This window comes from Musca domestica, unplaced genomic scaffold, assembly GCF_030504385.1.
Source record: "Musca domestica strain aabys unplaced genomic scaffold, Musca_domestica.polishedcontigs.V.1.1 189, whole genome shotgun sequence".
In the NCBI taxonomy this organism is placed as follows: Eukaryota; Metazoa; Arthropoda; class Insecta; order Diptera; family Muscidae; genus Musca; species Musca domestica.
The window spans coordinates 90618-105180 of NW_026712244.1; the positions used below are offsets into that span (position 1 = coordinate 90618).

The window sequence follows — 14563 nt, forward strand, 5'->3', positions numbered from 1 at the left end:
CGTGGATTTTTTAAATATTTTTTTCCAGATCCTTAAACGTGGATTTTTTTAAATATTTTTTTTTCGAGGTCCTTAAAACTTGGATTTTTTTTAAATATTTTTTCCAGATCCTTAAACGTGAATTTTTTAAATATTTTTTGGTGGTCCCTAACGTGGATTTTTTAAATATTTTTTGGGAAATATTTCAAGACCTCTAAACGTGGATTTTTTAAATATTTTTTGGGAAATAATTCAAGACCTCCAAACGTGGATTTTTTAAATATTTTTTGGGAAATATTTTAAGACCTCTAAACGTGGATTTTTAAAATATTTTTGGGAAATATTTCAAGACCTCTAAACGTGGATTTTTTAAATATTTTTTGGGAAATATTTCAAGACCTCTAAACGTGGATTTTTTAAATATTTTTGGGAAATATTTCAAGACCTCTAAACGTGGATTTTTTAAATATTTTTTGGGAAATATTTCAAGACCTCTAAACGTGGATTTTTTAAATATTTTTGGGAAATATTTCAAGACCTCTAAACGTTGATTTTTTAAATATTTTTTTTTTCCAGATCCTTAAACGTGGATTTTTTAAATATTTTTTTCCAGATCCTTAAACGTGGATTTTTTAAATATTTTTTTCCAGATCCTTAAACGTGGATTTTTTAAATATTTTTTCCAGATCCTTAAACGTGGATTTTTTAAATATTTTTTCGAGATCCTTAAACGTGGATTTTTTAAATATTTTTTTTGAGGTCCTTAAACGTGGATTTTTTAAATATTTTTTTTCGAGGTCCTTAAACGTGGATTTTTTAAATATTTTTTTTCGAGGTCCTTAAACGTGGATTTTTTAAATATTTTTTTTCGAGCTCCTTAAACGTGGATTTTTTTAAATATTTTTTTTCGAGGTCCTTAAAACTTGGATTTTTTTTAAATATTTTTTCCAGATCCTTAAACGTGGATTTTTTAAATATTTTTTTCGAGCTCCTTAAACCTGGATTTTTTAAATATTTTTTGAGAATTTTTTAAGACCTCTAAACGTGGATTTTTTAAATATTTTTTGGCAAATATTTCAAGACCTCTAAACGTGGATTTTTTAAATATTTTTTGGAAAATATTTCAAGACCTCCAAACGTGGATTTTTTAAATATCTTTTGGAAAATATTTCAAGACCTCCAAACGTGGATTTTTTAAATATCTTTCGGAAAATATTTCAAGACCTCCAAACGTTTTTTAGCTCTTTAAACTTGGTTTTATTGAATAAATTTTTAAGAATTTTTAAAGCCCCTTAAACGTGGATTTATTGAATAAATTTTTAAGAATTTTTCAAACCCTTTAAACGTCGATTTTTTAAATAAATTTTTAAGAATTTTTCAAGCCCTTAAACTTGAATTTTTTATAAAAAATTTTGATAATTTTTTAAGGCCTTTAAACGTGGATTTTTTATAAAAAATTTTGATAATTTTTTAAGGCCTTTAAACGTGGATTTTTGAAAATAATTTTTAAGAATTTTTTGAGACCTCTAAACGTGGATTTTTTATATAAATTTTTAAGAATTTTTCAAGCCCTTCAAACGTGGATTTTTTAAATAAATTTTTAAGAATTTTTCAAGAGATCTAAACGTGGATTTTTTTAAATAAATTTTTAAGTATTTTTAAAGGCCTTTAAACGTGGATTTTTTAAAGAATTTTTCAAGCCCTTTAAACGTGGATTTTTTAAAAAAAATTTTCAAGAATTTTTCAAGCCCTTTAAACGTGGATTTTTTAAAAAAAATTTCAAGAATTTTTTTAAGGCCGTGGATTTTTTATTCTTTCAAAAATCTCCCCTAAAAATATTCTTTAAATACATAACCTCAAAATATCCCTCACAATTGCGTTTTAATTAATGTGTGGCAAAATCCAATGTGTACTTACATTAATTCCATCCGCACCATCATATAATTCAGTTTTCAATTTAAAAAGGATTATTGTCCCCCCCCCCCCCCCTCCTCTGAATAAATTAAAAAATGTACAATTTATTATTAAACACTTGACAACAGCGCACCCTGTTGCTTGGCGTCACCGGTTTTAATTCATTGTAACACTCCCTAAAATTATGCTTGAAATATTTTTAATTTTGTGGTTAAATTAAAAATAGCATCAAGTTTCCGTAGATGCGGAATGGGAGGGGAATTATGGCACATTGCATGGAGCAAACAATTTTTTGGAGGGGAGAGAGAGGGAAATCCTTTAATTATATTGAAATTAAGAAAACCGCAAGTGAAAGGTGTTTTCTTGGTCTGTAGGTGGTTTATAATTTACTCTCGAGCTCTAGCATGGGTGGCGTATACGTCTTGTCATCACTCATACGCCAGGAAGTTAAAGATACAATTATCACAGACCATTTCTCAAGAAGAGGCGTTCTTTCTTTCAAACCAAGGGCATTTCCGAGCCTTTCACATTTGTAGAATAGGCTAAAGTTATTCTCCTCGGTCTCGACTTGCCTTTAAATGACTTACCGGACTTTTAAATGGACTAGAATATGTTGTCAGGCCTTTTTGATTGTTTTTCTGAGTTTTGACTTGTCTTTTATTGACCCCCGGATTTTCTTCCACTCATACCCTGGTACGTATGAGTGATGCCAATGAAATGTAAATCATACGCCCTGGAGTCCAAATAAATTACTTTCAAATTGCTCTCTTGGGAAAAATTTTGGTTTGTTGTTTTTTTTTCGGAATAAATTACCACAGCTCAAGTTTAACAAATTTAATGTTCAGGTAAAATATTTAGGCATTTTGGCCATCATTAACATGACTAGACATTTGCCATGGCAAATGGAAAATGTCATTTCTAAGATAAGCCAAAGAAAAAAATTTCGAGTCATCGATTTTCCTGGCAAAGCTTCTTTTTCTTGGCCAAAAATATGGAGATATCTTGGGTGGATTATGATTATAAATGGACATTTTTTATGTGGACAGGTTAAATGTGTTCCGCAGATGCCTAAAAAAATTATTTAATTCTAAAGATTGAACTTTATTTAAATGACTTTCATGTTTTCCTTTAAACGCTTAAAATTTTTTCCCTGGTTGATATGAGAAAATAGACGAATTTTGCCGTTTTTTTATGATAACACCTGAATAATTTCGTTTTGAATAGTCTGCAATAGAGTCTCCAGATTTCAAAACAGTAATTTATTCTCATATAATGGCTACGGTGTGGAAAATATCAAGGAATTTCCGCAGATTCTCAATAAAAAAATAATAGCACAAAGAGTGGTTCGTAGGGGAAAATGGACGAACTTTGCAGTTTGTAATGAAAATACTTGAATAACTTCTTTATGAATATTCTGCAATGGAGTGTCCTGATTCCAAAACAGTAATTTATTCTCATATAACGACTATGGTATAGAAAATATCAAGGATTTTCCAAAAATACCCAATAATTATTAATACTTATACGCCCAGGGGTCCAATTTAAGTAAAAACGGAATTTTGTCCAGATCCCGTTAGCTTTTTCAACTAAAACCCATGCAGATCTATTCTGGAAACTCTGAAGATTCCAAAAATACCAATGTCTGCTATAAAATAATTATTTTTGCAATAATTTTGAATAGATTTCAAAAATGTCTCAAAAATAAATTTCTTGGGATTTTAAAGCATAAGACCTGCCACTGATTCGCATTTTAAATCTTATTAATTTAAACCTCTTAAAAAAAGGGAAACTCTTAAATTGCTTTCCCTCTTTTTCCTCCCCAAAACCATGAAGTCTTTAAAGTCTTGTTAGCACTTTTTGAGCAAAAAAAACCTGGCAGAATGTGCCACATTTGTTATGTCATGTTGAACACATCAGCCAAACACTTCCATTCACCCATACCTTTTTGCCCAAATAATGGCCTGCTAAATGACCAAACCTTTTTGATTATGCGAAGAAGGAAACCTCGAAATCCTGAACTCCATTGAAATAAATTTCCCACTTTCTTGGGGATTATTTTTAAAATTCTGGTCTGGAATTGAAAGAGGCCTACCTTTAAATGGACGGAAACAATAAACCCTTACAAATATTCCTCCTCCCCCCGCCATAAAAAGAAAATAACAAAAAAGGGGGACAACATTGGACAGCGAAACGCACATGTTTGCCACACAAAGAAAAGTTCATTGATTTTCTGTTTTTTTTTTTTTTTTTTTTTTTTTTGTATTTTTTGTTTGTTTGTGATTTCTAAAAATACACGAAGACCTCTGGCAAACGCACACACAGGCAAACATACATTCACACCCAAACAAGAACACAACAAAATGTATATAATTTGTATACATTTTGGTGGTTGTGGAAATACCTAAGAAAATGTGTTGCCTATATTTAGGGAAAAATTGGAAGGCAAAAAACAACAAAGTCTATTTTTAGGAGTTAGGAGGTAGATTTACAACAACAATTAAGGAATTAATTAAAAAAAAAATATAAAAAACAAAAAAAATATTTTTCAAAGAATTCCAAAATCAAAAAATTTGGATTCACAAACGTGGATTTTTTAAAAAATTAATTTTTCAATAAATCCACAAATGTGGATTATTTTAAAAAAATTAATTTTTCAATAAATCCACAAACGTGGATTTCTTAAAAAATTAAATTTTCAATAAATCCACAGACGTGGATTTTTTTAAAAATTCATTTTTCAATAAATCCACAAAGGTGGATTTTTGAAAATTCATTTTTCAATAAATCCACAAACGTGGATTTTTTAAAAATTAATTTTTCAATAAATCCTCAACTGCGGATTTTTTAAAAATTAGTTTTTTCAATAAATAAAATGCATTTTTTCAATAAATCCACAAACGTGGATTTTTTAAAAAAATCATTTTTCAATAAATCCACAAACATTGATTTTTTAAAAATTCATTTTTCAATAAATCCACAAACGTGGATTTTTTAAAAAAATAATTTTTCAATAAATCCACAAACGTGGATTTTTTAAAAATTATTTTTCCAATAAATCCACAGACGTGGATTTTTTTAAAAATTCATTTTTCAATAAATCCACAAAGGTGGATTTTTGAAAATTCATTTTTCAATAAATCCACAAACGTGGATTTTTTAAAAATTAATTTTTCAATAAATCCTCAACTGCGGATTTTTTAAAAATTAGTTTTTTCAATAAATAAAATGCATTTTTTCAATAAATCCACAAACGTGGATTTTTTAAAAAAATCATTTTTCAATAAATCCACAAACATTGATTTTTTAAAAATTCATTTTTCAATAAATCCACAAACGTGGATTTTTTAAAAAATAATTTTTCAATAAATCCACAAACGTGGATTTTTTAAAAATTATTTTTCCAATAAATCCACAAACGTGGATTTTTTAAAAATTATTTTTTCAATAAATCCACAAACGTGGATTTTTTAAAAATTATTTTTTCAATAAATCCACAAACGTGGATTTTTTAAAAAAATATATTTTTCAATAAATCCACAAACGTGGATTTTTTAAAAAAATATATTTTTCAATAAATCCACAAACGTGGATTTTTTAAAAATTATTTTTTCAATAAATCCACAAAACTATTTTTTCAATAAATCCACAAACGTGGATTTTTTAAAATAAATTTTTCAATAAATCCACAAACGTGGATTTTTTAAAAATTAATTTTTCAACAAATCCACAAACGTGGATTTTTTAAAAAATTAATTTCTCAATAAATCCACAAACGTGGATTTTTTAAAAAATTAATTTTGCAATAAATCCACAAACGTGGATTTTTTAAAAAATTAATTTTGCAATAAATCCACAAATGTGGATTTTTAAAAAAAAATTTTCAATAAATCCACATACATGGATTTTTTTAAATAAATCCACATACGTGGATTTTTTAAAAAATTAATTTTTCAATAAATCCACAAACGTGGATTTTTTAAAAAATTAATTTTTCAATAAATCCACAAACGTGGATTTTTTTAAAAAATTAATTTTTCAATAAATCCACAAACGTGGATTTTTTAAAAAATTAATTTTTCAATAAATCCACAAACGTGGATTTTTAAAAATTAATTTTTCAATAAATCCACAAACGTGGATTTTTTAAAAAATTAATTTTTCAATAAATCCACAAACGTGGATTTTTTAAAAAATTAATTTTTCAATAAATCCACAAACGTGGATTTTTTAAAAAATTAATTTTTCAATAAATCCACTAACGTGGATGAATTTGAATTTTTTAAAAATTCATTTTTTCAAGAAATCCACAAACGTGGATTTTTTAAAATTAATTTTTCAAGAAATCCACAAACGTAGATTTTTAAAAATTAATTTTTCAAGAAAGCCAAGAACGTGGATTTTTTAAAAATTAATTTTTCCAAGAAAGCCAAGAACGTGGATTTTTTAAAAATTAATTTTTCAAGAAAGCCAAGAACGTGGATTTTTTAAAAATTAATTTTTCAAGAAATCCACAAACGTAGATTTTTTAAAAAATTCATTTTTCAACAAATCCACAAACGTGGATTTTTTAAAAATTAATTTTTCAAGAAATCCACAAACGTAGATTTTTTAAAAAATTCATTTTTCAACAAATCCACAAACGTGGATTTTTTAAAAATTAATTTTTCAATAAATCCACAAATGTGGATTTTTTAAAAAATTAATTTTTCAATAAATCCACAAACGTGGATTTTTTAAAAATTATTTTTTCAAGAAAGCCAAGAACGTGGATTTTTTAAAAATTAATTTTTCCAAGAAAGCCAAGAACGTGGATTTTTTAAAAATTAATTTTTCAAGAAAGCCAAGAACGTGGATTTTTTAAAAATTAATTTTTCAATAAATAAATAAATTATTTCAATGAAAAATTAATTTTTAAAAAAATCCACGTTTGTGGATTTATTGACAAATTAATTTTTATTGAAAAATTAATTTTTATTGAAAATCCACAAACGTGCATTTTTTAAAAAATTAATTTTTCATTGAAATAAAATAATTTATTTATTTATTGAAAAATAAATTTTTTAAAAAATCCAAGTTTTTGGATTTATTGAAAAATTAATTTTTAAAAAGTCCATTATTGTGGATTTATTGAAAAATTATTTTTAAAAAATCCACGTTTGTGGATTTCTTGAAAAATGATTTTTTTTTTTTTTAAATCCACGTTTGTGGATTTATTGAAAAATGATTTTTTTTTAAATCCACGTTTGTGGATTTATTGAAAAATGAATTTTTTTAAAAATCCACGTTTGTGGATTTATTGAAAAAAATAATTTTTAAAAAATCCACGTTTGTGGATTTATTGAAAAAAATAATTTTTAAAAAATCCACGTTTGTGGATTTCTTGAAAAATGATTTTTTTTTAAAAATCCACGTTTGTGGATTTATTGAAAAATGATTTTTTTTAAAAATCCACGTTTGTGGATTTATTGAAAAAAATAATTTTTAAAAAATCCACGTTTGTGGATTTCTTGAAAAAAATAATTTTTAAAAAATCCACGTTTGTGGATTTATTGAAAAAAATAATTTTTAAAAAATCCACGTTTGTGGATTTCTTGAAAAATTAATGATTTAAAAAATCCACGTTTGTGGATTTATTGAAAAATTAATGTTTATTGAAAAATTAATTTTTATTGAAAAATTAATTTTTATTGAAAATCCACAAACGTGGATTTTTTAAAAAATTAATTTTTCAATAAAAATTAATTTTTCAACAAATTTTGAATGAAAAGTGTGTAATTTATTTTTTAAAATGTTAGCATGTATGTGTGCGCGACAAGGATGTGACGGCAACAGGAACATATGTTGAATGTTTCATGTGTTTTTCGGGGAAATACCTCTATAAAAATGATGAAGATATATGGAAAATACCATTCCCCCCCCCTTCCCTCCTTCCTGATGTTAAAAGGACATATTTTAAAAGGATTTCCTATTGATGTTTTCAATGGCAAATGTTTTTTTCGACGATAACCATGGAAAATGTAGCTAATGTGGCTTCCCAGCAATTCGAGATAAAAAGGGATCAATTTGAGACGGAAGGAGGATTTTTTCATCCTCTTCTCCTCACTTGCTGCAAACAATGTATGTCGCAAAAAGGCCATGAACAAATTCCCTTGAAATCCCCAAACACTCATACCCATAAATATCAAGTATATATTTATTTTCCGCCATTTCGAAAGGTTCTTAATCAAATTTATGTTGCATACGTTAAGGCGCAAATGTCTTGCACACAAAATTTACTACCTCAACTTTTAAATCTTCATTTACATCGTTGCATTTATTTGCTCATTAAAAGAGATTTTGTTGGACAATCTAGACACTCCGCACCCCCCACTTGCCCTCCCCCACGGAGGGAGAAACTCTTTGGCAAATTACTGCGATGTCTAGACAAGTGTGATGGCATTAATCATAAGTTTGTGAATTATTAGTGAAAAATTGTTGCCGAAAATTGACATGAGCCCCCGAAAAATAAAAGTTTGGAGAGAAAACTTTGCCATTGGCTAATATGACTTAAGGAAAAATGTTAAATTATTAATGCAACGTTTAAAAGATCATAAAATCATGGCCAAGATTCCCAAAGTTGAGAGATTAAAAGCTGAGGTGAAATTATTGCAGTAATTGGTGGCGTATGAGTGATGACAATACTTATACGCCACATGGAGGAGGCTGGTATAAATGAGCTGAATGCGAAGAAGGGAGGAACTGGAAACGAAAGCTAAGGGAGAGGGAGAAGAACTGAATATCTGAAGGTAAAGAGAATCGAATTTTATGGATGCGAAAGTCAGGAAGCCAAAATGCCATATCTTCTCGTCCCTCTCACATTTGTGTGAAAGAGTTATTTTAAAATCGTTGTCCTTGAAAAAATCAAGTTTAAAAACCCCTAAATTTTTTGGATCATGACCATGATTCCGAAAGTTGAGAGATTAAAAGCAGAGGTGAAATTATTGCAGTAATTGGTGGCGTATGAGTGATGACAATACGTATACGCCACATAGAGGAGGCTGGTATTGAAGAGCTGAAGGCGAGAAAGGGAGAAACTGGAAACGTGACAGCAAAGCTAAGGGAGACGGAGAAGAACTGAATATCTGAAGGTAAAGAGAACGAAATTTCATGGGTGCCAGAAGGCCATTGGAATATTCTCTTCTCCTCTCTCTGACATTTTCATGACAGGAGTTATTTTTGAAGGAGTTATTCTTGAAACCCTATCTAAAAAAGGGCTTATCCTTAAAAATATCAACTTTTAAAGAGCCTGAAAAGGTGAAATAAATGCAGTATTTGGTGGCGTATGAGTGATGACAATATGTATACGCCACATAGAGGAGACTGGTATTGTAGAGCTGAAGACGAAAAAGGGAGAAACTAGAAACGTGGCAGCAGAGCTAAGGAGAGGGAGAAGAGTTGAATATCTGAAGACAAAGAGAACCAAATTTTATGGGTCCGAAAGTCAGGAAGCCAGAATACCATCTCTTCTTCTCTCTCTCTCACATTTGTATGAAAGAGTTATTTTTGAAACCCTATTTTAAAATCCTTATCCTTGAAAAAATCAAGTTTAAAAACCTCTGACATTTTTGGATCATGACCATGATTTCGAAAGTTGAGAGATTAAAACAAAGGTGAAATTATTGCAGTAATTGGTGGCGTATGAGTGATGACAATACGTATACGCCACATTGAGGAGGCTGGTATAAATGAGCTGAAGGCGAAAAAGGGAGAAACTAGAAACATGGCAGCAGAGCTAAGGAGAGGGAGAAGAACTGAATATCTGAAGGTAATGAAAACGAAATTTCATGGGTGCCAGAATGCCATTGGAGTATTCTCTTCTCCTCCCTCTGAAATTCTTATGACAGGAGTTATTCTTGAAACCCTATCTAAAAAAGGGCTTATCCTTGAAAATATCAACTTTTAAAGAGGCTGAAACTTTTGAATCATGACCATGATTCTAAAATTTGAGAGATTAAAACAAAGGTAAAATAAATGCAGTATTTGATGGCGTATGAGTGATGACAATACGTATACGCCACATAGAGGAGGCTGGTATAAATGAGCTGAAGGCGAAAAAGGAAGGAACTGCAAACGTGGCAGCAAAGCTAAGGGAGAGGGAGAAGAACTGAATATCTGAAGATAAAGAGAACGAAATTTCATGGGTGCCAGAAGGCCATTGGAATATTCTCTTCTCCTCTCTCTGACATTTTCATGACAGAAGTTATTTTTGAAGGAGTTATTCTTGAAACCCTATCTAAAAAAGGGCTTATCCTTGAAAATATCAACTTTTAAAGAACCTGAAATTTTTGAATCATGGCCAAAATTCCCAAAGTTGAGAGATTAAAACAAAGGTGAAATTATTGCAGTAATTGGTGGAGTATGAATGATGACAATACGTATACGCCACATTGAAGAAATTGGTATTTAAGAGCTGAAGGTGAGAAGGGAAGAAAACTGGAAACGTGGGAGCAGAGCTAAAGAGAGGAAGAAGAGTTGAATATCTGAAGGCAAGGAGAACCAAATTTTATGGGTCCGAAAGTCATTAGGCCAGAATGCCATTGGTGTATTCTCTTCTTCTCTCTCTCTCTCCAGTTTTTATAAAAGGAGTTATTTTTGAAACCCTATTTAAAAATCCTAATGCTTGAAAAAATCGGATTTTAAAAAACCTGAAATGTTTTGAAGAATATATTTGGAGGATCCATTTTAAAAGTTAGAAACCTCTGACATGTCTTTTTAAAAATATATTTTTATAAAAATATATATTTTTATAAAAATATATTTTTGTTAAAATATATATTTTTATAAAAATATATTTTTGTTAAAATATATTTAAAAAATATATATATATATATTTATAAAAATATATATTTAAAAAAATATATATTTTAAATTATCCTTGAAAAATATTAAAAATTCGACTATTAAAAACCTTGGAATATCCTCGAAAAATATTAAAAAAAATCTGCGCTAGTTTGACTTATATTATCCTGACACCGAAATATTTTATATCCTTGAAGAATTGAAAAAATAACACGCTTCCTTCTCCCTCTGCTCCCTCCCCCTCTTTTACCTAACACTTTATAAGCTTCAAGTATTCAATAAAAAAATCTCCTTTAAATTCCAGCAGATTAAAATTCAATGGAACTTTAAAAACGATTTGATGGATAAAACACCCCCACCCCTCTCCTCTTCTCTTTCTCTCTCCTCCTCTTCCTCTACTCTTCACACAAAGACACATGGAGTTGTTGAAACCACCCCCCACGGCAATAGCTATTTTTAATATCAAGTCTTCCTCTTTTGGTAACTTATTTGTATCTAATTTCAATATCAACAACTCCACCTCCATTATCCCCACCTCACCCCCACGTTCCCAATCAATTGTCAACAAGAAAATTTCAATATTTATGAATTACAAAAGGAAGACGAAGGAAGATGAAGCAGCATAGCCGGCACACACACACACAAAACTCTGTCAATTGAAAATCGGCTTTAAAGGGAAATTATTCGCACTTTAGGTATTTCCCAAAAAAAAACAAAATTTCTTTACAAAAAGTTTCACTTCGGCGAGTGGGAGAGAGAGAAGGGGAAAAAGTTTTGTTAAGACATATTGAAAAATAAATATTATTTGAATTACAAAGGAAATCCGACGAGGGCAACAAACAAAAGCAACGTGTAAGGATATTGGAAGAGGATGAAAACTTCAAATTTGCAATGTGTTCATTATGAGATGAAAATTAAAATATTAAAAAAAAAATTACAATAAAGGATCAACAAAAAATATTTTAAAAATCCAATTTAAAGGATCTCCAAAAAATATTTAAAAAATCCACTTTTAAAGGCTTTTTCTCCAAAAATTATTTAAAAAATCCACGTTAAAGAACTTTTATAAATTCTCCAAAAATTAAAAAATTATCCAAAAATTATTTAAAAAATCCACGTTAAAGACCTTTTATAAATTCTCCAAAAATTTAAAAATTCTCCAAAAATTATTTAAAAAATCCACGTTAAAGACCTTTTATAAATTCTCCAAAAATTATTTAAAAAATCCACGTTAAAGACCTTTTATAAATTCTCCAAAAATTAAAAAATTCTCCAAAAATTATTTAAAAAATCCACGTTAAAGACCTTTTATAAATTCTACAAAAAATAAAAAATTCTCCAAAAATTATTTTATCCTCCAAAAAATATTTTAAAAATCCACGTTAGAGGGCCTTTAAATATCCTCTAAAAATATTTTAAAAATCCACGTTAGAGAGCCTTTAAATATCCTCTAAAAATATTTTAAAAATCCACATTTGAAGGCCTTTAAAAATTCTCCAAAAATTATTTAAAAAATCCACGTTTAAAGGCTTTTAAAAATTCTCCAAAACCTTTTTTTAAAATCCACGTTTAAAGGCCTTTGAAAATTCTCCAAAAATTATTTAAAAAATCCACGTTTAAAGGCTTTTAAAAATTCTCCAAAACCTTTTTTTAAAATCCATATTTAAAGGCCTTTGAAAATTCTCCAAAAATTATTTAAAAAATCCACGTTAAAGACCTTTTATAAATTCTCCAAAAATTATTTAAAAAATCCACGTTAAAGACCTTTTAAAAATCCTCCAAAAATTAAAAAATTCTCTAAAAATTATTTAAAAAATCCACGTTAAAGACCTTTTATAAATTCTCCAAACATTGAAAAATTCTCCAAATATTATTTAAAAAATCCACGTTAAAGACCTTTTATAAATTCTCCAAAAATTAAAAAATTCTGCAAATATTATTTAAAAAATCCAAGTTAAAGACCTTTAATAAATTCTCCAAAAATTAAAAAATTCTCCAAAAATTATTTAAAAAATCCACGTTAAAGACCTTTTATATTTTCTCCAAAAATTAATAAATTCTCCAAAAATTATTTTAATAATCCACGTTAGAGAGCCTTTAAATATCCTCTAAAAAATATTTTAAAAATCCACTTTAGAGAGCCTTTAAATATCCTCTAAAAATATTTTAAAAATCCACGTTAGAGAGCCTTTAAATATCCTCTAAAGAATATTTTAAAAATCCACGTTAGAGAGCCTTTAAATATCCTCTAAAAAATATTTTAAAAATCCACTTTAGAGAGCCTTTAAATATCCCCTAAAAATATTTTAAAAATCCACGTTAGAGAGCCTTTAAATATCCTCTAAAGAATATTTTAAAAATCCACGTTAGAGAGCCTTTAAATATCCTCTAAAAAATATTTTAAAAATCCACGTTAGAGAACCTTTAAATATCCTCTAAAAAATATTTTAAAAATCCACGTTAGAGAGCCTTTAAATAGCCTCTAAAAAATTAAAAATCTACCTTAGAGAGCCTTTAAATATCCTCTAAAAAATATTTTAAAAATATTTTAAAAATCCACGTTAGAGAGCCTTTAAATATCCTCTAAAAAATATTTTAAAAATCCACTTTAGAGAGCCTTTAAATATCCTCTAAAAATATTTTAAAAATCCACGTTAGAGAGCCTTTAAATATCCTCTAAAGAATATTTTAAAAATCCACGTTAGAGAGCCTTTAAATATCCTCTAAAAAATATTTTAAAAATCCACGTTTGAGAGCCTTTAAATATCCTCTAAAAAATATTTTAAAAATCCACGTTAGAGAGCCTTTAAATATCCTCTAAAAAATATTTTAAAAATCCACGTTAGAGAGCCTTTAAATATCCTCTAAAAAATATTTTAAAAATCCACGTTAGAGGGCCTTTAAATATCCTCTAAAAAATATTTTAAAAATCCACGTTTGAGAGCCTTTAAATATCCTCTAAAAAATATTTTAAAAATCCACGTTAGAGAGCCTTTAACTATCCTCTAAAAAATATTTTAAAAATCCACGTTAGAGAGCCTTTAAATATCCTCTAAAAAATATTTTAAAAATCCACGTTAGAGAGCCTTTAAATATCCTCTAAAAAATATTTAAAAAATCCACGTTAGAGAGCCTTTAAATATCCTCTAAAAAATATTTTAAAAATCCACATTAGAGAGCCTTTAAATATCCTCTAAAAAATATTTTAAAAATCCACGTTAGAGAGCCCTTAAATATCCTTTAAAAAATATTTTAAAAATCCACGTTAGAGTGCCTTTAAATATCCCCCAAAAAATATTTTAAAAATCCACGTTAGAGAGCCTTTAAATATCCTCTAAAAATATTTTAAAAATTCACGTTAAAGAGCCTTTAAAAATCCTCTAAAAAATATTTTAAAAATCCACGTTTGAGGGCCTTTAAATATCCTCTAAAAAATATTTTAAAAATCCACGTTAGAGAGCCTCTAAATATCCTCCAAAAAATATTTTAAAAATCCACGTTAGAGAGCCTTTAAATATCCTCTAAAAATATTTGAAAAATCCACGTTAGAGAGCCTTTAAATATCCTCTAAAAAATATTTTAAAAATCCTTTAAATATCCTCTAAAAATTTTTTTGAAATATCCACGTTAGAGAGCCTTTAAATATCCTCTAAAAATATTTGAAAAATCCACGTTAGAGAGCCTTTAAATATCCTCTAAAAAATATTTTAAAAATTCTTTAAATATCCTCTAAATTTTTTTTTTGAAAAATCCATGTTAGAGAGCCTTTAAATATCCTCTAAAAATTGTTTAAAAAATCCACGTTTAAAGGCCTTTAAAAATTCTCCAAAAA

The 14563-nt window shown here is 27.8% G+C and overlaps 1 protein-coding gene across 1 annotated transcript in view; it reads right to left on the reverse strand.

The window, feature by feature from the left end:
* Positions 1 to 14563, reverse strand: part of LOC131801957 (serine/threonine-protein phosphatase with EF-hands pef-1-like) — a gene marked incomplete at its 3' end in the record, with an annotated part of 105601 nt that overhangs the window by 80811 nt on the left and 10227 nt on the right. The gene's annotated exons all lie outside the window — the stretch shown is intronic.